The 25,240-nt window shown below is 42.3% G+C and overlaps 1 protein-coding gene across 4 annotated transcripts in view; it reads left to right on the forward strand.

Annotated features, from left to right (window-relative positions):
* Nucleotides 1-25,240, forward strand: part of LOC143149432 (uncharacterized) — a 284,472-nt gene that overhangs the window by 156,793 nt on the left and 102,439 nt on the right. Inside the window, exon 1 of one of the 4 annotated variants that reach the window (XM_076316799.1) lies at nt 12,107-12,222. The exons of the other annotated variants lie outside the window; for them this stretch is intronic. The gene's annotated coding sequence lies outside the window, so the exon portion shown is untranslated. Of the gene's footprint in view, nt 1-12,106; nt 12,223-25,240 lie in introns of those variants that run through there. 4 annotated transcript variants of the gene reach the window in all.

Below are 25,240 nucleotides of genomic sequence, written 5' to 3' on the forward strand. Positions count from 1 at the left end.
GAAACAACGATAACGATAACAAGAATAACTACAGCAATATCAGCGACAACAGAAACAACTGTAACGTCAACGACAGCAACCGCGATAGAAACAATCACAGCAATGTCAACGATAACAGAAATACAACTACTGGAATGTCAACGACAGCGACGACAACAGAAATAATTACAGCAATGTAAACAACGATAACAAAAATAACCGCGGCAATGTGAACAACGATAACGAATAACAAAAATAACTACAGAAATGTCAACGACACTGACGACAACAGAAATAATAACAGCAATATAAACAACGATAACGATAACAAGAATAACTACAGCAATATCAGCGACAACAGAAACAACTGTAACGTCAACGACAGCAACCGCGATAGAAACAATCACAGCAATGTCAACGATAACAGAAATACAACTACTGGAATGTCAACGACAGCGACGACAACAGAAATAATTACAGCAATGTAAACAACGATAACAAAAATAACCGTGGCAATGTGAACAACGATAACGATAACAAAAATAACTAGAGAAATGTCAACGACACTGACGACAACCGAAATAATAACAGCAATATAAACAACGATAACGATAACAAAAATAACTACAGCAATATCAGCGACAACAGAAAGAACTGTATCGTCAACGACAGCAACCGCGATAAAAATAATCACAGCATTGTCAACGATAACAGAAATACAACTACTGGAATGTCAACGACAGCGACGACAACAGAAATAACTTCAGCGATGTAAACGATAGCGACAACAGGAGTAACTACGAGAAGAAGGACAAGAACAGCAACGACAACGAGAACGAGAACGAGAACGAGAACACGGTGTATTAAGTTCCGCGATGTTGAGCCCCGGGAACAAGATCCCAGAATGCAAAATGGAGGAGCACGACGGTACACCGAACCCGTATCCCCTGTATGAAGGATAATGCAGCCGCGAAAATGAACATCGTTTCCGTGCACGGTGCACGCGAAGCCCGTCGAAAAAGCTGGGTTTTCTAAGCCAATGGACACCCCGAGAGCCGATTAACCGCACGCGCGAATTTATTCAACTGCCGCGGATCACCCGGGGCCCTGCAACAATCCCGCGGCAGGATTTATTCTCCAAGAGTTTCGAAAACGCCTTGGCGATAAATTCCAGTCGCGACAACATCTAATCCGACAAGATGAAGGATAAGTACACGGTCAGCTGGCCCGCCGCGTGGTTGGGAAAACGTAACAAAAAAAGAACGGGAGAATAGCTACGAATACGAATAATCCTATGGGAACATCGATCGCCAATTTAAATGATAATCTCGCGACGAGGGCGACCGTGTTTCTAACGCCCGTCTGTTCCTCGATTTCGATGATAATGCTCCCTTCGGAAAGGCAACCTCTCTCCGATTTCTCGATTTCGAACTAAATCGGCCGGTGAACGCTTCGCGAGATCGAACGAAAAAGCGCGTGCTCGATCGGTAGGGTATCGATCGGTACCAGAGATCTCTTCGTGGCGTACGTGCGATCCTCTTTGATTCGGTTGACTCGTTGGACGGTTAAAAAGCCTCGTCTCGAGTAGCTCGACGAATAACAATCTCCACCGTCCTGCTAACTTCTCCGTGTAGAATTTCAACGATTTGTTCGAGCGTGCGCAAACTGACGTCTACCCTCGGACGTGTAAACGAGTGTTATTCTACTCGCTCGTTGATTAAAGGGAGGTGTTGCAACGATCCTGATCTTGGCTCAGTTGGTCGTCGAGATTTCGCTAATTCGAAGACGAGGATGATCAAACCGGAAATCGGGCGTCTGTAGGGTTAACCAGGTCCCGTTTTCCTCGAAAGATGAATCTCAACGTGTGCTCGCGTCAAAGGGTACGTAGGCTACACCGCAAGAGATACGTCAGACTATTGAACCAACCACCCCTTTGGTCAACTTTTCGACCACCCCTCCCGGCAACGTCACCGGCATTCGCGGCTGCGCTTCAAAGAGAAACGACCTTGAAGCTATGAAAGAGGGAATTTCGCTCGTGGCCTCCAGCCGAGTGCTACATACAGCGTGGACACTTCAGCGGATTTCAGACACGTCTCAAAGATAACGAAACCTACGCTTGGGAACGATTTCCCGAAATTTCGAAACAATAGCGATGCTTGTGCCTCCTCGTCGCGTATTTCGTCGAGACAACCAAGCGTAGTTACCGTTTTATCGAATCAAGCGAACGAATGTTTATACCAGGTTGTTCAATAAGTTCTGTCGTTTGATAAAACAGTACCAGATTGTTCAATAAGTTTTGTCGTTCGAGGAAACTTATCGAACAATATCAGATTGTTCAATAAGTTCTGTGGTTCGATAAAACAGTATCAGATTGTTCAATAAGTTTTGTCGTTCGATGAAACAGTACCAGATTGTTGAATAAGTTTTGTCGTTCGAGGAAACTTATCGAACAATATCAGATTGTTCAATAAGTTCTGTCGTTCGATAAAACAGTACCAGATTGTTCAATAAGTTTTGTCGTTCGATAAAATAGTACCAGATTGTTCACTATGTTCTGTCGTTCGATAAAACAGTACCAGATTGTTCAATAAGTTTTGTCGATCGATGAAACTTATCGAACAGTACCAGATTGTTCAATAAGTTTTGTCGTTCGATGAAACTTATCGAACAGTACCAGATTGTTCAATAAATTCTGTCGTTTGATCAAACTTATCGAACAGTACCAGATTGTTCAATAAGTTTGGTCATTTGATAAAACTTATCGAACAGTATAGTACTAACAATAAGTTGCTCGATAAGTTTTATCCAACGACGAAACATATTGAACAACCTATTACATGAATCAAGGTATCCAAGAAAGCAAGGTTTCGGTACACTAGTATGAAGTTGATCGCGTGAGCTCGCTTCTGTTCTTTCTCGGTCAATCTTACTTTCTCGTGTCGAATTTGAAAACTCGTCTCACCTTCGAGGAAAACAGTAGTCGTTTTCTGGAAAATTCTGAAATCTTCTGGCGTATTTAAAACCACCAGCAGCGCGGTGGTGGCAAATGGTAATGTCAATTAAAGTGTCATTTAAGGAAATTTATGTATCATTCTATTCATAAAGTTAAAAGGAGAATTAAAACAATAAAACTAAACGAGTAAAAGGTAAATAAATCATAAAAACTTTTTATTATTATAATTATAGGCACAATTAATATAATTTCGATATCAAAAATTAAAAAGATTAATGCAATTTAGTAAAAATTAATAGAAAATGGTAACATCATCATCTGCACTCCATTTGACGGCTCCATCTTATTGTTCCCCCTGAAAGGTGACCTTTTTAGTCATAAATTTCCTGTTCATTGGCGACGTCCAACTAAAGCTGAAATTCTTGAAGTTAGTAATCGTCACGTCCTGAGCAATATAACCTTCCAAGCGTAATAGGTGACAAATTAGTAATTTCAAAAGCAGCTGCACCCTCCCTTGACACTAGATTTACAAGTCAAAATGACTGGTGTCGACTGCTTTTACAAAGAAATTTACTTCAAATTCCATAGAATATTTTCCAAAGACATTATCACATTTTCCATTCTATACGTATAATCAATTTCATATCCCTTTTTCCTCGATCATTAACTTTCCTGTGATACGTACGAGGAACACCTTAATATACCAAAATCAATCAATGGTTAATATTTACAGTTTCTGGTTCTCTCGCGCGATAAATACCAAGCCAAGAATCCTCGACGAACGATTTCGTACGTAAATCTCTAATTCGCGCGAAACGATTCGTCGATCGTCGAACCCACGAATTATCAATCACTCACTTACTCGAGGAATAGAAAAATGGTCGTCTCGCGTTCCCGTGAATCGGACAACGAAAAAATTCCCGCGAATCCTCATTAACGAAGCGGGGGAAAACTTCAGACATTCCCTTCTCTCGCGTGGTTTTCCTCCGCATCCAACGTAACGAGGGTTCAGGATTAAGCCTCCATTTGCATTCAACCGGGGGCCAAAGCCCCCGAAAAAAAAAGGGAAAAAGAAAAAAAAAGAGAGCGCCACGCGATAAGAACGAGTGTACGCGCGAAATACGCCGGCGAGTTTCATTCATCGAGCGAAAATCGAACTGGCTGAACGAACGAGCTCGTCCCGGCGATTCCGTTTAACGACTTGTACGGATTTCCCACTTTTTCCCATTTTCGATGTCTGGCGTGGACGTGCCCCATCGTGGCCGATAACTCGGAACAGTGGAGCACTGATTGTCCTGCTGAACCGCCAGTTTATGCGGAAAGAATCGGTGATCGATTACAGACGATCCCGATGCACCGACGATGTTACCTTCTGAATCGAAACGGAACGAGGATGGCCGAGATACCATTTCACGGATACGATTTGCCCGCGCGAATTTTCCATATACGCGTGGATTCCCAGCTATTGCTAGTTACCGAATCTTTACGCGAACGAGCCCGGACGCACCAGGTTGCGTTTCGAGGAACTATTACAAGCCCGAAAACTATTAAATTATTTATTTACGCATATGTGTAATATGTATTATTATGTAATAATTACGTGAAAATTATTATGTAATAATTGCATAAAAAGTATTGTATAATTATTACATAAAATTATGTTATAGTTACACGAAATTATTGTGTAATAATTACACAAAATTATTATGTAATAATTACACAAAACTATTGTGTAATAATTACACAAAATTATTATGTAATGATCGCACAAAATTATTATGTAATAATTGCACGAAATTATTGTGTAATAATTACACAAAATTATTATGTAATAATCGCATAAAAATTGTTGTGTAATAATTACATAAAAATTATTACAGTATGAAAGATAAGAATGGAGAAAAGAGAAACGAAAACGAAAGATTAATATATCGATAAAAATTTGTATAGAGAACTGCTCTGTTAGAAGTATTTTTATAAAATGAGATGATTGACGGAAAAATCATCGCTTGGTCGTAATAGTTGCTAAGTTCATGTAAACGATTCAAGGTAAACGGAGACGATGATCTTTGATAAATGAATAATTCGGAAAAAAATGTCTTTAGGACTAATTACGATTATAATACAGATAAGTCGACACGTGTACTCATTCAAGGCAGACATATTGCGACAACAGCGTATTCACACGCGTATCGACAGTACAAAGCACACTTCTCGGGTATTTGAAAAAACAGCCTTCCACGCTTGCAAACTCGCAGTAACTACACGAAACACGAGTGAATGGTACTTCTTTTGCATTGTTCTCGATCTCAACGAACCGTTCTATGCATTTTGGATGCAGATTCGAGGTTATTTATAAGTGACTAATTTTGGACTTGAAATAGTTTCATCCTCACTCATAAATTGATCGGAGATCTTGGAATTTAAGAATCACCGAAACTATCGACGAAAAGTGACTCTTATTTTAAACAAAATAATTGGTCTGAATTTTTCAAAAATAGCTGAATCAATTCGTATGAATATTTCAGGGAATCTTATCGTTCTGTTTCACTTTTTAAGATCATCAGCGTGATTTTTAGAATTCATTTCGCATATAAATCGCCTTTGTTCCAAAAGTGAGGGTTCTCTAAAAAAGGCATCTATGAGAGACACTTCTGGATGAATTAGTGGAGAAACTCTTTCTGGAATACTGCGAGCAAAGTCTATCTTTGCGAGAATTCAAGAGTTTGAATTTGAAAAAGTAACAATGAAATGGTAACCGATCGTATTTGTCCAAAAACGTAATTCTTTGACCATACAAGACCGAAAATTATACTTGAAATAATACTAGATGTAATTTGTGGAACTCGTTTCAGAATTTGATTATAAATCCACAAGCAGGAAACAAAGTTCGTATAAACACGTATCGTGTCAACCTTCGTTTACGAGATGTGTATAAAAAATGTTGTAAACAGAGCAGATTGTAAAATCCACTGTGTACACAACTTCTATTAAAAATATTGAAATGCCAAGATTCAGAATACAACAAGATTTCTAATCAATTCTGAAAACACCAGAAACCATTACGAGAATAACCAAATCAAGGATAAGGTGTCTATAAGCTTACCTAAAAAAGTAAATTTATCATTTTCAATATTTATACGGATCATTGAATAACGCAAAATTCGTTATATCTCGTAAAAAACAACAAATAGGACATACGTCCGTACAAACTTTTTAAATCGTACATAGATGTATAATCGATCCTCGAAGTTGAATCCCACAAATTACGGGATACCCTGTATACCAGTGGAATCGTTGAATGGAAACACTGGGAACACTCTTCCGGAGTGCAGAATGTCGCTCGTAAAAGCACGGATCTTCGTCCGAACGAAACGTATAAAAAGCGGCTACGATAAGAAGAAAGACATCGGTTTTGAAACGAATCTGAATTTCCGGGCGATAGAAAATCCGTCGTTCGGAAAATTCGGCGAAACGACCTTCTATTCTGTTTTTTTTTTTCTTTTTATTTTTTCTCCACAGTCTGAAAGCTCGGTTTTAAGTGACTGGACTCCGTTTACGATGAAACGGGCGACCTCTCAGACCGACGGAAAGCACGGTCGCGAAAACGCACGAAGTGCACGTAAATAGCCTGGCCACTGCCCTTCTGGTGCACCTTAAAACCGCCGCCTTTCCGTCTGGAATTTCTTAATTACGCCATTAGACGATTCTTTGTTCCGTCCGCGTAGCCAGCAGACTGTGTTATTAAGCCGTGGTATTCTTGACGACCACTAACGTCTTACGATAATATCGGCAGAAAGGGGGACAGGGTGAGGGTCCGGGCATTATCCTCTTAAGAGGCTAGCGTTCTCTCGCGAGTTTTTTCACCAAACGATGTCCTCGCGAAACGTTGAATTGATTCAAAGTGGGAGCTGCTTTTCACTTACGAGTGAATGGTGAAACGAGACAATCCCTCGATGGAGTATTTCACCGTGAAAATAATTATTGTCTTATAGTTTAGTGTCGGTAAAAAACGGATCGATTTCCAAGACGATACTGACCGAAAGAAGCTCTGAAGATTCGAGAGAAACCAGCCATGCGCGCACGTTCACTTGCGAGTGAATAGGGAAACGAGAGAATTCATCGATGGAGTATTTCATCGTAGAAATAATTATTGTCTTATAGTTTAGTGTCAATAAAAACAGATGGATTTGCAAGACGATGCAAGCTCTGAAGCTTCGAGAGAAACCATCCGTGCACGTACAAACACAATACGGTATGTACTGTCCACTACTGGGAAAATGACAGGAAGGAAATGCAAATGTAGTGGTTTAACTGCACCAATACGCACACGTGGTCTTAATCGTGGTATATTATTGGTCAAAATGGTTTTATTTAGAACTAATCGCATCGTTTGACAAAAAGTGTGACGCATCGAGACGATGCGAAATAGTGCGAAACGAGCGTTGCGAAGAGTCAAATGTGGTGGTTAGATGGAGTCAGCGTTAATCATCTTTCCAGCAACGTGTAGTAGAGGAGAATAGAGCCACGCGAGTATGTTTAGTCATGGACGACAGAGTTACGAGTCACGTTAAAATAAATCGGTTGCTCGTGTTCACCGAGAGGCTATAGGTTTTCTATCTCTAAATCACGCTCTAGCTTGTCTCTTCGCGCGGTTCCACGCGCACGCGTCCTCTATTTGTAAACGGAGCAGTTGAGATAGATGTCTTAAAAGTCATAAGGCATCTATTATATTGTCACAAATACGTGAAAAAAATAACGGAAATTGTTGAAGTATTTACAACGGAAAATAATCTCTTTTTATACTGCGCGTCGAGAATGAGAAATTAACGACTCGTAGGCTAGTGTAACTCTTTCTTCTATTTTCTTATTTCGCTCAGACGTAGGAAAAATATACTCTCTGTGGTTACTATGCAGACCCAAGAGAGTAGGGTACGGTCTTATTTTATTGGCTATTATTTTAACCTTATCGAACGATAAAGTGGAAAGCGTAGAAAGAGGAAGATTATTCCTATGGCTTCTGGCGAAAGTCAGAACGTTCCTGTTTTACACTATTAGCTATTTATACAGCAAAAATTATGTGCAATAATTTGCACAAAATCTCACCAACATCGTTAATAATAATTAAATTTCTTTTCGTTCGTATATTCTCCGTGTGCTATAAACATTCGTTTTTACTAATATTTACATTCTAGGGATTAGTTCGTTTATAACTTTTTAATTTAATCTCGTTCTATTCATCTCGTATAATACTCCATAATTCCATTTGTAACTTTAAACATTTATTTCTCAACGGTTCAATAGGTTCCTCATTATTTAAAACATTCGAACGACAGAATATTTTTTGTATACTTAACTAATATCGAACATACGTCTGTAAATGTACTCAAGAGTAAAGCAAAATCATTTCAATAATTTACATTATGTAATCAAAATTTGTTAAAATGAGCGTCCTGTGTCTCTTGAATCGGAGTGCATGTTTCTCCGCAAGTGTTGCTAGTTAGGAAAGTACTGTTCGGAAAATTAATTATAACGCGCAACCTTTCGATGTACACTTGTAAATTTATTATCAGAATAGCATATTTCACGTTTCGTTACAATGTCGGATCATTGGTCGTCGAAATATCCAACGGTGGATGTGGCGGGTGACCTTGAGCGGCCAATACATCGTGCCTCGACCCGGTACGAGAGAACGAGGGTGCATCGACTAGTGAAACGCGATTCGAAGGTGCTGTTGCGTGAAACAAACACAAGCTCAGCAACGAACACGGATCGTCGTTTTTCCTCGCGCAGAGATATATCTCGGAAAAACTCGCGTCGTTGCCCCGATCCCCGCACACTGTTCCACAAAGTTTTCGATATTTCTGCAGACAGCCGCACGATTGTCAATACATCGGGAAATTCTTTTCGTTCCCATCGCAGAGAAGAAAATATTCAAAAGGATCCATTTCTATGGACGACGTCGTGCAACAACGTTGCATTGCTCGACGCCAGGCATCGGAGCGATATCGTCGATACGCCTGTCGCTTCGCTGACATTGGTGCACGCTGTCGCAAAGAATCCGAAATCGCTGAATTACTCGGTCATTGTTGGAATCGCGAGCTTCCCAGGAAAACGGTGGAGGCGAACGACCGATAAAATTCCGGGGACGCTTTTTACCGCGTCGACGTCGACTATGCGACCGGGACAGTTATTAAAGGGAGGTAACTAGCTGTCCTAGTAACTTTGTCCGCTGGACGTGATGGGGTTTTAATGTCGGTCGAGCCTCTAACTAACTGATTAATTCCCTCTTCTGCCTGTTCCCGGTGGTTTATCTGCTTTCGGAGCTATGATTGCTGACGTCGTTGCACCTTTTACGAGTTCTTTAATACCATTCGATACCACAGCTTTATCGAACGGTCGCCATCTTCCTGAAAAGATATTCGAAAACTCGCTCCCGTTCTACGATTCGAAGTTTCAATTCTTCGACGCAGGTTTAACTTCTTTTTTCTCTCCTTCTGGAAATTTTCTTCTCGGAGTCCGTTCGTTCGTTCGAGGTATTCCACGTGCACGCTAGGAGTCGCGGATCGGTACCATTTACGTGCACGAGATAAAAAAGGAATTTATGGAAATTGATCGACGTATTTGGAACGGAGTAAATTCGAGCAACGTTGCGCGGATATTTTAATGACGCGACGATGTAACATCGTTGGTCGGCGTTGTCTTGAACGCGGTGTGGAAATATTGAAAATCGATGTAACAGCTTCGCGTTACAGCCTCTGGTTGCTAACGATTCCGAGCGTTCCACCGCGTCACGTATTCGTTACGTGCATGGGAAACCGAACCGACAACGAAATGCCGTGGGAAGGTATACCACAACGGCGATGCTTCGGCGAAAGTGGCTCACCGATAAAAATCGTTCGCCCGACTCGCGGTTATTAATCGCCGGAACGTCAACGTTTCGTCCGTGGGGCCGTGAAAAATCACACTCCCTGACGGAAAATCACGACGATGAACTTTTTACGGTGGTCGTCGTAAAACGCGATCGTTCGAGGAGAATCGTTTTAAACGTCGAGCCGGGTTCGTTTTCACCTTTATTCGATACTGTTTCCGCAGTTGGATCGCGTTAATTACGATTAACGGTTATTTTTCTAAACGCGAGACTATAGTTCATTTCTAAAGGTCAACGTTTCGTTTCAAAGATCGTAGAAACGATTTTTATCACGATATCGCGAACAATTTTTTATTGTTATTATATGTTGCATATTGTTGAACGGTGAATACGAACAGATTCTGTGGTTTCTTTTCTTTCATCGTTGTTTTTTGTACTTTTTCTTTCTCTCAGACTCGACAGACGTCACGGAATACATTGTGCAAATATTATTTTTCTTTCTTTGCGCTCCATTTTTCATAACTTTCCAGAGTCTTCTTGTTGAATGTCTTTTCTGATTCACTTTGTTGTTCCTGTGTTGAGTAAATTTCTTAAACTTTCTTTCCGTCGTTGCGGTAAAGACGCGATTATTCATTATTATTGATTTATATTGTACGTAAACTAAACAACATGTTGAAAATTATATTAAAACATTAGAAGTTGACATTTTAGTTGTTTATAATGCAATTGACATTATAATATTAGTGAAAAAATAATTCGTAATTATTTGAGGATTTGAACCTAGATTAATTGAGTGGAAAACAAGCGCGTTGGCACTAGACCACAAATACTTCTACCGATAAGTTCTCTCGTTTCTTCTATATATATCACAAGAACTGAATTTTGCTATAAATATACAGTTTTAATTTACAGTTTTAATTAACGCAACGCAATTAAATTTAACTTAAAATTAAGTCGGTTAACTAGCATAGATAACTTAAACTGTACTTGGTACTTGTACCCTAACATAGGAGCACTCTACTACGAATTACAACGAAGTTACAGAAGCATTAAGCTGCGAAATAGGCCCGCGAATTCTATTTAACATCTACGTAAATCTTCTTCAATCCGTTTGGAAGTTTTTCGAAGGAGAGTGGTAAATACGATGCGCGTTTAACGTGGCTCGAAATTAAGGTCCCTCTTGTATTCTAGCGAGAGGATTCTACATTGTTCACCGTGTACATTATAATGTTTAAACGATCCTCGCGCGAGACATTGAAGAATGTAGTCTCTTGTTGGCTCGAACTTTCGCGTTAACATCGCGTTGAAATGAGAAATACGGGGTAATTCGGAATATTTAATGCACGAGAAAGATTAAAGCGATTACGTGCTTCCTGGAATGCTAGATGGTATCCCGCATTGTGCACTGCATAGCAGGGTGTGCACTTTCCTTCGTTAACGCGTTCATTAAACCTGATTAACAACGAACTCGGCGCCCTAGATGCGAGGGACCGAAGGATCTCAGCCGACGAAGATTCTATTTACCAAAAAGAGCAATTTTTACTTATATTTTCCCCTCGACGAATTAGAAATTCAATAAAGTCGCACAGAAGAACGTGGTCTATCTATATTCGTTTGTGTAGGATAATAAACAGCAAAAAACAGCAAAGGACGGTGAAAATTTTAAACCACGTACGAGACTACATCCCGGGATCGAACAATTTAAAAATAAAATAACAAAAACGTTCCGTCGGCATCCGAAATAACCCTGGTCAGCATAGAACATCACGAACCGGATAACAAACGCAAGAACAGCGTTTTCCAGGTTGTACGAGCTTCGTCGGTGCACACGATCGACCAAGTTAGCTCATAGCAGACCGAAACACGCTCGAAACGGGATCGTTTTGCAACACCCGTTACAATCTACTTCCTCTACGAACACACGCTGCAGCACGACGAGACGCCATGGTTTCGCTGAAAGTTACACCTCTGGGGTTGCCCGGTGTCAAATATTCAGGGCAATTTGAACGGCTCGTGGTGCAGACCTCGGCCAGACTATATTCGGAACTAATCTACCGAAGTCGTAGGCTGTAACAGTTTCCCAGCGAGCAGTTTCGGGTTAAGGGCTCGAAGAAGTAGACTCAAACAAGAGATCGCTGAAACGACACGGATACAGAAACGACAAAGGAAGATTGTTCAACGAAGACACCGAGAGACGGAGGGTGTGACGATAACGACAAAGGTAAACGTCGAGACTGCTTCGCTTTCCATTAAATCACGGGCGCCGGAGATACTGCTGGGTTGGACGGGCACGCGACCGTCCGTATAATGGTGTGCATCCACACGGACGGGGTCGCAACGTGTCTGCAGTTGACTGCATTCTATGCAGTTTCCGCACTGCATTAATGTCCACGTGCAAAGGAAAATGCAGCGAATGAAGGTACGATGGAAAAGGGACTCCGTTGGCTAATTGGCGAGAACTCGACGCTAATATTCAATATCTCAAGCTCATTACGAAAAGTGTCGTATATTTTTGCTCGATTGAAAGCCGATTCTTTTCAAAAATATTTCAGAGATTTTATTCCTTAAGATCGCATCGTTCACCGATCGGACGTTTGTACGTTAGATAAAGTATAATATTTTAAGGTTAGTCTTTTTCTAAGAGCTTAGTACAGAGTAGAGAGTATATTTTAATATACGGAATATGGAAGGAATATGAAAGGGTTGAATATTTCTGTTCGATGGAAAGCTCATTCGTTTAGAAAATACTCTAAAAATTTTATTCTTTAAGATCGTATCATTCACCGATTAGACGAAATTTTATACGTTAGATTAAGTATAATATTTTGAGGTTAGTCTTTTTCTGAGCCGAGTACGAAGTTGAGAGTACGGTTTAGAAAATATTAGAAGACATATGTAGAATGAAATGATAGTGTAGTTGATAGAACGTCTAACTGCCACACAAATAACCCAAGTTCGAATACCCGAACCGTGGCAATGTTTCGAAGCACATTTTTTCTTCTTGGTTCTTGTTGTTATTATTGTAAATGAGAATTGGGAATGCAATTTGGACCAGAACAACAAAGTTAAAAAAATATATTCGGTGGAATATTACCACAGAGTGGTGGAAACAAGAGGAGGATATTGGGGGAAGAGGTGGTGTGGTGTGGTGTGTTGTGTTATAAATAAAAGTAAAAAAAAAGACAACCGTTATGTGGTGGGTGGTGGGTGTGTGTGTCCCACATTGTGGTGGGAAAGGATTTGTTAAAATCAATATTACAGAGAAGTTTTTAAGAGAAGAAGCGAGAGAAGAAAGAAGTCTGTGTTAGAAAAGTTTGCTCATTGTTTCGGAAGGAAGGATAACCACAAAAAAATTAATTTAAAGGAAAATTACACTTTCAAGTGGATTGTTGTTTTCCATTTGCTACAACGCGAATCTTAACAACGTAAAAATCAAATCCCGAAACCCGGGCCAATCCCTGCTTCGTTGAACAACGCGCGCACGTACACGAAGGAATTTAAAAGCCCACGGATGCGCTCTCTCGCCGAAACTAATTTGATTTCGCGTACACTTGCATCGCCACGCCGGACATACGGCGCGTCCCTGTTGGCGGCGCCGCGGAACGATCGGATTTCATTCGATTTTAATAAAAGTTTGTTAAGCTGCCGTTTAATATCAGCCTACGTTTTCATATCCTTCGCCGTCGGAGCGCCGTCTGGAGTTACAGGCTGCGATTTCCGCGTAGTTTTTCGACGCCGACGGGAATGATTTGCGCGTTCCGGGCACGGACGCGTTAGCGCGCAAATTGGAAAGCGACAAACGACCTCCCGATATGCATAAATCACCGCGGGATTCAATAAGCGAATTCATTGTTTCGCCGACACTTCGGCTGTTTCGGTTTGTTTCCTGTTTCCCGTTAGTCGTTGCACGACCTCGATCGCGGAATATAACTTTCAGCGCTCGACGCGACGGTATGACGCTGGATTACAAAAAGCATCTTACTCGTGTTTTTTAATCCGAACTATTTATCATCTCGCATTTCTCTCGGCGCGGAAAGTGACCAGGTACGGCGAAACGAAGTTGGAAATATTAAACGAAGCACGTAACTTGCGTTATTGTTATCGAAAATCTATTGTCGAAAGCCACAATTACGCGGAAGGTCACAATTTTACTGACGCGACCGTCGCAGTCATTTTTACGAAGAATGGAGGAGTTGGGGACACTGCAAAGAGTGTCAACCGATGGTTAACCTGGTCTCCGGGAAAGAGGATTGTTTCAACCGATAAAAAGAAAAACCCGTGCTTCTTTCGCGGCTTTTAATAACTTATTAGAACCAGCTCCGTGCCGCAAAATACTCTCCGGTAGTGCTTATACTTCCCTCGGCCATTTTCGGTGCAGAAAATCATAAAAATCGCGAGTCAGGTACAATCTCTGGCTGAATCGTATATTCGCGGTGGGCTCCGTTCTTCGTTCCGGCGACAATCCGTCGTGGAAACAGGCGAAAAGCTTGGGTAGCATAATACGAATTCCTATTGTAAATCCACCCCAAGATCCTCGAGAAGACGCTCACAGGGACGACGCAACGGTAGAGGCGAAAGACAGATCGAAAGACCTGCTTCGCATCTTTCCTCGTCTATCGAAAATAGAGCTGAGAATAATAAAGAAGATGAAAAAAAAGGCCTGGAGAAGATGGAGGCGGACGGAAAAACGAAAGAGAGAAAGGAAAACGACGGAATCACAGATTTAATAAAGGCCGCTTGAAAGCGCGCTAAGCGAAAACCGATTTCATTATAATGTACCCCCACCACCACGATCTATTCCTCACGGATGCTGACTCCCGCGAGATTTCATCCCACTTTCCACCCACCACCCACTCTCCAGCTTCACCGACGCCCATTTCTTTTTTTCCACCGCCGGTTCCTTGGCCTCTCTTTAATTTCGTGGAGCGGGGCGGGGGTAAATCGCGGTCGTAACCCGTACGGTCACTGGCTAGAGGGTCGATTGTCCGGTGAAACGCCACCCCCTTCTGAAACTTACCCCCCACTCTGAAGCGCATCCGTCGATAATTAAGAAAGTTTCCTCGAGAGCCTGATTTTCCGGCAGGTTCGTGGATAGGGGCTGCTCGTAAATATACAGGGTGTGGCGAGAATTTAAGTACGAGCGGGCACCGGGTTATTCTACGGGTAAAAATCAGTCGAAATCATGGAAAACGTTTTTCCTGTACGGTGCTTCGTTTTCGAGAAAAACAGTTGCGAAGACGGTCGGGGCTGGGGCTCGTCACAGCGAGAAGCAAGCGCGCCAAACAAATTTCGGTGTCTTTTTCTCGAAAACTGAGTCTCGTACGGGAAAAATTCATAGCACAATTTCGATGTATTTTTTCACGAAGAATCGCCCTGTACTTCGAATTTCAAATTTTAAAAGCGATTTTCTCATTTTTTAACGATTTCAAACTGTTCACCGTTTCAGAAATGTAAGTTACAAGACATGGTTGAATAGTTTGAGCATCGAACGGCTGATCAGTTCGAAACGGTCGAAATTGTGTCACGAATTTCTTCCCGATAAAAATAAGGCTGGTGCTGATACGTCTGTTTTGGATAGCTGGTCCGCGTAGAGCGTTCGAAAACGTTACGCGAGAATTGTAATTCCCTCTGCTGTCTCTGCACGGAGCTGTTTGGACGTACATTTTGCATATTCATGCGATGACCGGTAGAAATTGTACCGGTCGTGCAGGAAATTCTGTAATAGACAGAGCTGTTGACCAGACGAACCCGTCCAACTGGTGACGCTGCAACGATTCAATTTTGTTTCTTCGGCGCGACTCCCTGACAGTTTTCTTACATTTTCGTTCGTGACGTGCGATTTACACGCGTTCCACGTTGCTCCATTCCGGTACAGTTTGCGAAAGGTAAACCGGACAGGAAAAATTCTTCGTGTGAAATATTGAACGTTTCGGTCGCGAACACTACGAACAATAAAATTAGACAATTTCTCCAAAAGTTTTCCTATCCTTTGTATTTTTAGCTAACGATGCGTTAAATAAACGCGGATGAAGCAGAAATTGTACAAACGTTGATTTAGCGAGAAATCATCGTAAGATAACTTTTTGACTGTTTAACCCATACATATTGAAATTACGCGAGAATATCTATGCACAAATTTGTCTTCGCGGCTCTCCTCTTCGTCGTTATGCAAATATTCTTTCTCCGCACCGCACGGCGGTTAAACGTCGTAAAAGTCAGCGAGAAGCGTTATATCGATCTACGGCAAATATTGAAATTGCTCCCCTTGCGTTTACATGCATAATTCAGCATGACAAATTACAGTACGTCGAATCTCCGATATCCTACTATAATGTAATAAGATGTAGGAAACGATCGGCGTTAGATTATAACGCAGGGTGCACTTTGGGCTGAATCATTTCCGGCGACGTTCCAAAACAGTGCTTGTCTCCTTCCATAATTCCGTCTCGGAAAACAATGTTACCATTTAAGTTGATTTTAACCCGGTTCCTTTGAAACGTTAGAAATGTTCGAGAAAATCCTTCGTAACTAGATTATATCGTTTCCGGTACCAACCGATTCATTATTCAGATCAGCTTGTAACGTTTAAATAACAAAGAGAAAAGTAGCACCGACATCTTGACACAATTTCTAGATAGTTTCAGAATAATAATATTGTTAATTTTGGATTTCCAAAAGTGACCTGAATCGGCGACACATTGCTACCGGGAGAATATTCAAAACTTATTAGACCTAGTAATGGTGATCCAGTAAGAAACTGATCACAACTAGAGAGGGTATACTTGACAACATTTACAATTAGTTAAAACCTTGAAGAGTACCATGGCCCTTTGAAGACATCCAGAACCGATTAAACCTAGTCAAGATGGTATTGCTGTACAGAGAAACTGGTTATAACCATACAGGGTAATTTTGCTGCTCGAGGACATGTAGAACTAGTTAGGATCAGGCAGGATGATATTGTTGGTTGAGAACACCTAGAACAGTTCGTAACCTGAACAGTGTAACATTGCCATCTGGGGACACCTAGAACCGATTAGGCCTAAACGGAGTAACATCGCAGCCTCGTCGCCATTAATCCCGCGTCAAAGCGCTGGTGACACCTCATTGGTAGACGGTGAAAGAATCGTACGAGTTTACCGAACCAGGATTCGACGGCGTCGTTCATTTGCCGAGCCACTGCTCCGCCAGTAAAGCCATTATACGACAAGAGCCTCTTTTCCCGGAGTTTAATACTCCGAAGGCTTTCCCCCAACAGCGTCCAATTGTCTCTAGCGTGGACCTCCAGCAACGTGGAAAAGTTCGCCTCTTCCGAACACCCCGGAACAAAAGGGTCAAACTTCGAGGATCCGTAATCGCTCTCGCAGCCAATTTCCACGCCGGGGGTCGCGTCGGATAGCGAGCGAGTTTTCCCAGTCAGGGGGCGGCGTGTCGCGCGTTTTCCCGGATTTCGTCGAGCGACTCGTTAAAAAACGCCGCTCGGGGAGAAAGAAGGACAGAGACAGATAGATAGTCAGAGAGTGAAAGAAAGAGAGAGAGTGAGAGAGAGAGAGAGAAAGCTCTCGCGTCCCGTCGACGCTGCGAAACGCGACTCCCTGGCTGGAAACCGAGCAAAGAGGAGTCGTTCCCGGCAATGACGCGATCCGTCTCGAGACGTCAAAGTTCCTCCCGACTAATTACGACGCCTCCTCCCTCCAGCCTCCACACCGACGTCGTTCCTCCAGGAGCCAGGCTGCCGGTACTAATGCGACAGAGTGGCTCTCGGCGGCCAGGGCATCCGTCAAATCCCATTTGCCTGCTACGAAAGCAGTGTTTTGCCGACTGTCGTTGGCCTTCTCGTTCAGCTCGCGGCTTAACGAGAGTCGTTTAAGTCTGGAGGCGGGCAACGCGGTCAATAATAACCGGCTCGGCAGCCGTAAAATTAGTTTCTGATTGGGTTAGCCAACGACCGGTTCGGCCAATGCCGTGTCTGCTCGGTTTTTCGTTGATTGTCCGGCTGTTTTCGCGCACGAAGCTCGCGTCTGACACTCACTGGAGAGGATTGATCGAACGAGGTGTCCTTGCTTCGGTGCTCTTGCTTCGGTGCTCTTGCTTCGGTGTTCTTGCTTCGGTGTTCGCATGTTTCCGATCGAACCAGAACTCGAACAGTACGATGATCGACCTGGATCGTTTCCGTCACTGGTGTTGGTTTTAGGCACTGAGTCGATCACATGTTCTTGCTGTATTTCAAGTACATCGAGATATGGCCGATTATACGTACAGGACCGCAATTACCGTGCAATTTACAGTTATCGATCTAACCAGAGCGAGATAACTGTACAGGTTACGTCCTGTTTACACGCGCCTTCGTTGCACGCGGTGCGACTTTTGCGGTAAACAAGTCTATATCTGTCGGTGTCTGCTCGGTTCACGAAAGAAGTAGGGATTTCATTTCCCATTTCAACGTGCACCGACGGTCGATGCGCGTGCAATATTCAACCAATTAGACGGTTCGTGACGAATCTGGCCCACCTGAACGTACGTTTTGCTTATTGTACCAAGCTGATAGCAGGAACGGTATAAACGATCGAGTGAACGATTCTTGATTACACGTTTGTCCTATTGTGCAAGTTGGTAGTTTCCTGACGAATACTAGACGGTTTCGGTGAAATATGACACCCCGAGGGGGATTAAAATACGATTGTCTAGACGTTAACGATTACCGTACAATTGATTTTGATGTGAATATTTCAGCTGTTCGAGTTTGAATGTTTAAATATTTGAAGGGGCAGACAAAACCATTCCTGTGGAGATTTAATTCAATGCAACCTTAATTTGACGGTAATTGGAAACCAGGTGTTCGTTAGTTGTTATTAAAAATTTCATATTCGAGCGTAATTTTTCCGTGTATTTCAGACAGTGGAACGTAATTTGTAATTCTTAATGACGGTAAATCATTGACACAGGGATTCGGTTGGTGGTCCAACCCCTTTCGTTGATCCAAAATTTGAGGTTAGGTTCATCTTGGTCATTAGATGTACAAGACACGGTACCCACAGCCTACGAAGACAAATATCCCTAGATTCAACGGAGCCAAGTGTCTCCAGGGTCTACAAAGACGGATATGTTAACCTGTAGTCGAGGTGCTCGTGTTTCTCTCGTCAATTAACCAAAGTATAGAACAACATTAATTCAAAAGTTAGCGTACTCGTACCATCCTTGTACCTCGTGGGATCCCGAAGTATCCTACGTGGAATAATTTCGGTTGATCAACAATTTCGTTTTTCGCGTTACGCGAATTCGTCGTCTTATTTTCCGTGATAAATCGTGCCATAAGAATACACGGAAAAGATATCTCGAAACTGTCTAAGGACATTTCACTATCTCGTTTCAAATTGTCGGCTAGGAACACGACACACAAACTCTACTCGTGTAATTAAGCGAGAAACGAATTTATCAAGCTCAACGACGTTTCCCGCGATTCCGGCGCCATGTTTGTATAATAACTTCATTTCGCTAAAACTTCTCCTAAGAAGCTTCGAGGTAACCGAGCAGCCCGCAACGCGTATTTAGATGTATCTTTGCAAGGATCTTTTTAGAGGCGACGGAGGCGAGTATTAAAGCGAATTACCCGCCCCTATCGACCATTATAAAATATTGCGATTCCACGATAGATAATAATAAGAGAACGGAGAAGAAGTTAGGCGCTGTAACACTATATTCTGGGAACACTCTAACGGAACGTTTAATCTTCGTTTTAATCTTCCGATCTCCCGGTTACATCGGCCAGCGGGGCTTTACGTATTAAATATCTAAGATATACATTTCTCACACTGCCACCGTTATCTCTGCAATTTTTTAAAACATATTCTCACGTTAAGTGCACGATTTTTTTATACACTCCGCGGATAACGTGCCTGAAAAATTACTTAATCGGTGCAAAATATTTAACGGTATACTCGTATACACGAAACCTTCTGTGTTTCAATATAAACCAATTTTTTTTCGAATATTTTAATAGAGAATATCGAAAAGAAATCATTTTTCAAACAAATCCTGGATTTTCTCAGTTTTTGGTCAAACAGCATTCGCGAAGACAAACTGTGCATCAGAGCGAAAGAGTCAAGCGGTGGGGGTAGTTATCGGTGACCTTGACCGGCCAATAGATATCGTTCAACCTCGCAAAACGATGCAATAACTTCTCGCGATTGTATCTCGGAGACAAAAAGATCGCCCACTTATGTTTATTAGATCTTGTTTTCCAACTGTACAGTGCAGAACCCGCCCGCTTGAATTGCCCTGTATATTCGAGATAATTCCAAAGTTTGAAATCCCTTCTATCGCATTATAGCAGCCAGTTTTCTGAACTTTGTGAATTCAATTTATACTTCAGAGAGTCATAAATTTGTTTCGTCCAATTGCATTTCGTGCCGTACATTCCTCTTTAATATAAATAATCCCCTTTGACGTGATAAAGCTATAGATGGCTCCGCTCGAAGCTAAACTGAAGGCTGAGACGATAACGGCGCAGACTGGAAAATAAATAGAATTACCAATAAGTATTGTTGCGCGCGCGCAAAAAAAAAAACTATGCCAGAGGACGCTGAAAACTCCGCCGTCATAGGAATTCAAAGTTACAAGACAAACACGAAGCCAATTTTAATTTACCACGGCTCTTAGCGTCTCGCGGAGAAACTACAAGGAAGAGGAACGAACTGGGCAACAAACTTTTAAACCGATTTAAGATTTTCGAAATAGAAATATCCGCGGCCAGGTTTCGAGGAACCGTGGCGCAATTATTCCCCATTAAAACTCCGCGGGGAAACAATCTCTTGCCCCTTCCGATCCCCGAAACTTCCGCTTCCTTTGTAACAAGGATACCGAAAGCGTCTCGAGCGGCTAGCGACGGAGAAGCAAGAGAAAAATTGCTCGGATGTAATTACTTTTTGCAAAAGCTTTAATAACTTTCGCGCTTAGAAAACTGTACCGGACTAAACGAAGTCCGCGCGCGCCGAGAATTCCTAAAACCTCGAAAATTGCTTCCGTTGGGTATCCACCGGGTCGTGAAGGTTTCGCGCGAGTTCGCGATTTCACGTTGGAGCCAGTTTTCCCAGGGACGAGACAGTCGGAAAAATACGTGCGCGGGAAGTGGGTCGAGCGAGTCGTCAGCTTGTAAAATGCGAGCTTTCCAATCCCCTCGAACGTTTTCGGAATTCGTGTAATTCGATGGAAGGGGAGAAGAGGGTTGACAAGGGTAATGTATTCGAACAAAGACCGCGACGAAACTAACAGGTCCCTGGGACTTGTAAGTTATAGACACAAAATGGTTCTCCGACGTAAAATCGTAGACAATCGTGGACAATCGATTTTGACAATCGTGAACCACGAATGGAATTTCCGTTCGTTGCCAATGGGAGCGTAATTTTTTATTCCGTCTTACGTGGGAAAATTCAATACGCGACACCACCTTTCGTAATTCTGCTCGATACTTTTTCTCAGCTCTCCGCAGCTCCATCGATTTTTAACGCGATTTATGTTTCATCCACGACGGAAAATCGGATTTCATAGTTCTTTGTTGCGCGATACTTATTGGTAATTCTATCTGTTCAACAACCAGCGTCCGATACTGTTACAGCGTTCGTTTTAGATGGCTTTATTACGTCAAAGGGGGATAAAGTCGATGATATTTTAAAATATAAATCGTATTCCTGGAATTAGAAATATCGCTTGCAGTAGAATGGAAATAATACAACGAATCGAAATTGCCTCGAATATTCGATATTGAGAAATTTAACAACTTTTCGTTTTTAAGATACAGCCGCACGAAGTGATCGCACAATCGTTCGAGGTTCAACGAAATGAATTGACTGTTCAAGGTTACGGACAACTACCCCCTACCACGAAATTTAAATAATTTCTCGCTTTATCCCATCGTCTCTTCGTGAAAATTCATTGAGATGATTCGTGCTCCGAAATCAGTGACTCGAGAAATATTTTAATTTTCAAGCATCGTTACCAATTTTCCAGACTTTGAGTACAAAATATGCCGCTGACATTTTCCAGCGTATCGTTTCGAACGACAAAAACTCATTAACCCCCGTCCCCACCCCTCCTCCACAATTCTCCACTTATTACCGTTACAAACTGATCCGATACGCCCGAATAGACGACTCCGAAGCAACAGCACAACCGGCTACTGTTATCGCAAACGGCGTGCAGAGAACACGACCCCTTTTGTTCACACGATTCCGCATGGAACTGCTTTGAAACAATGACATCTCAAAGGACCGTGCTGCCGGACAGTTTGCGAACTGTAATATCGCAAATGACGATGCGCGCCGGCTGAAAGACTCGGCGCGTGGTATCTCGGGCCCATCGTACGTTGGAAGTCGACGCATACCACGTGAAAAGGAGGAATTGTCGCGGAAACGGAGAAAAATGCAACCCGCGACGCGACTCGCACAGTGAAACGCTTTCACCGCGTGATAAATATTATTTCGCAGTATCTCCGCGTGTCGTGCCCGACTTTTCACTCGTTTCAGCAATGTTCCCTACAAGATTGCGCCCTGCGCGACATCTACGACGAAATCTCACGAGACAAGGGAGGAACAAGGACACAGCGTACGAATTCTTCGGATCGACCGCTAACCTGGATCCCCACCGGCTCAATGAGCACCATTATTTGACCAATGTCTTTTCGAACGAAGGCTCCTTCGAACTCGAAATCCATATTCCACGTATCCGACCGACCGAATCGATTCACCACCCCCTATTCCTCAATCGGTGGAATGTATATAACGTAACCCCCGGTCAAATTAATTACGCGCGACATTATCGCGTTTCCCGGCTCGAGGTGTAGACAGTTCGCGCGGAAGCTTCAACGAGGGGGATCCCGGGCTTCGTGTCGGTAATCCCCACCCTCGCTCCTCATCTCGGGCTACATATTTGATTTATCCGGAAAGTTGTCCTCCCCACGGGGGAACGGGTTCGCTCGAATTGGCTGAAAAGTAAGCGACAACCTGACTGTAGTCATTGTTTTCCGCACCCTGTCGCCTACGGCCCGGCTGTTTGCTCGACTCGTATGTCCCTCGTTAACGACGATCGAACGTCTCTACCATTCCCCTCCCCTTACAAAGTCGGGCCCTATTCTCTCACCGGCCTTCGATTTAATAGCGAGTCGATTTAATCCACGGTCAGTTTGCTTCTGTTTCGTTAGTTTATTTCATTGGCTTCATTGCGCCAGGTCTTGGCCGTTAAATGGTGTCCCAATCGTCACCGGTCGATTTACTTTTTGAATGGAACTCAAACGGTTCAAGTAATCTTGATATTTTTCTTTTTTTTTTTTAGTTTGGAAGTAGAAACTTGGGAATTAATAATGGAGTAAGATATTTTCGAAATGGTTGTCTCGGTTTTCTTGACGTTTTAGAAATAGCGCGAAATTCGAATCGACCGTTGACGATTGGGACACTTTGTACTTCACGGGGTAGTGGAACAGCGTTCGTAGAGCAACGGAGCGCCAATCGTGGTGGTGGGGGTAGCCGCGTGTGACCTTCCGCGGCCGATACATTTCGCAGTGACTCGAGTGCCCCGTGTGTCGATGTTATGGGTTCTCTCGTGTGGGAAATAATTCAGAAATACGTGATTCTTTCGAACCGTATTTTGCGCTAAATGATAAACGATAGTATACATTGAATCTCGTCGTGTATATTTATAAAATTTCACGAGAATGTTTAATATTCGCGAATCTTTCGAATAAATCTCGATTTAATGGACATCGAGAACGTGCCACGCTCGTCGCCTAAAAATTTTTAATAACATCAGAATGCTTTTTCGTCAGACTCAATCGTCGATCTGATAATTTAATTCGATTCCAGAATCGAGTATAACCCAACGATTTGCAACGAATGTCCCCGGATTGAGGAGAAATATTTCAGAATCGATGTAAAATTTATCGCTCGGTGTGAAACATTTCTTAATGACGTAAACTGGTTATGCAACGAGCACCTGCGGAATGTCAATTTGATCGGGAAGCATGGTGGAAATTATGCAGGATCGAGGGGCATTCTAAAATTATTCAAATGGTGCGAGATCCTTCACCCGTACCGCCGCATGCTGCGGAATATTAATAATGGAATAAGTGAAATTTAATACGTAATTTCGCTACATAAACACATCTGAATTTCATGAATTTACGATTCAAGCGTTGCATAATTCATGGCCTGCGTCAGAAGAACGTAAAATTTTTTTTTCGTCAGCCGTCTTAACTGCAACGTCATATCTCGTGAATTACGCTCTCTCGTGTCCTGTTTATGCAAAAATTCAATTGTTCCCCATTCGTTACGGGAACTCCAACTGTCACGGAGAATGTCTTTCTTTTGAAAAACCTAACGCACCGGACGATAAAAAAAAAAAAAAAATCGTTAGCGTGCGCGCGCTTACGTCGCGAATTAAAAGCGATACCCAGTGTATAAATCTACAGTATTTTATTTACGCAATATTAAATCTCTAGCTCCCGTTCATTCGATAACGTCAAATTCTATTTTTGGAACATAATTGAACCGTCTTAAATAGATTTTCGAACCGATAACAGAATTTAGAAAATACAAAGTATAATTTTAACGCAGTTAACAATTTAAACGTATCGCTCACGAAAATAATTGAATTTTTCCGGCGCAAGACTCCGGCATAAAGTGTCATTCCCGTTAATGACAAGAGCCAAATCGTACGAAAGAAGAGATTCGGTTTCATTAACGTCTTCGATTTGTGACAAACAAATTGTGTCTATTTTAAAACGAGACTGCGGCCTAAGAGTCGAGGCTTTCTTAAACCAGCAAAGCAGATAAAATAAATCCGTGTAATTGACATCTGGATATCGAGAATGTCACGCGAGTTAATTTCGGAACGAAGCTCGATCGATTTCATTCGAAATAAATTTCATCCGATACGATCGCGTTGCACGTTCGCAAACAAAAAAAACTAGAGCAATTGTTGGCAAATACGAAGCGTATTTATAAGTTAATCGCTGGTGCGTCAACCACAAACCGTACGATATCTCGCCAACCGTTGCTTCTACAGACAAAATCTATATAACGAGATTTATTCCGAATAAAATTTCACGTCTCTTCGATTCTATATAAATTTTCGATAGAGTCGACGGTAACCGAGATATCGGCTCGAACACCGCCCCGTTAAGTACTTATCCACCATCGTGAATATCAAAGTACGTTTTGTATTTCGAGCTCGATATTATTAGAAAATAATTTTCCTATTCGAAACGATTATTTTCCTCTACCGAACAAGGTGGTGGGCAATCCCGGTAATTTTATTACGAGGAACGATGAGCACCAAATAACGGAACCCGGAACGAATCCTGGTGATCGATGTACCGGAAGTGCATGCAGACCGAAGATGCGTCTGATAATTCCACGGTCGGTTCACTCGTCGTGTAATTCGCCCGA

This window comes from Ptiloglossa arizonensis, chromosome 1 (assembly GCF_051014685.1).
Source record: "Ptiloglossa arizonensis isolate GNS036 chromosome 1, iyPtiAriz1_principal, whole genome shotgun sequence".
NCBI lineage: Eukaryota > Metazoa > Arthropoda > Insecta > Hymenoptera > Colletidae > Ptiloglossa > Ptiloglossa arizonensis.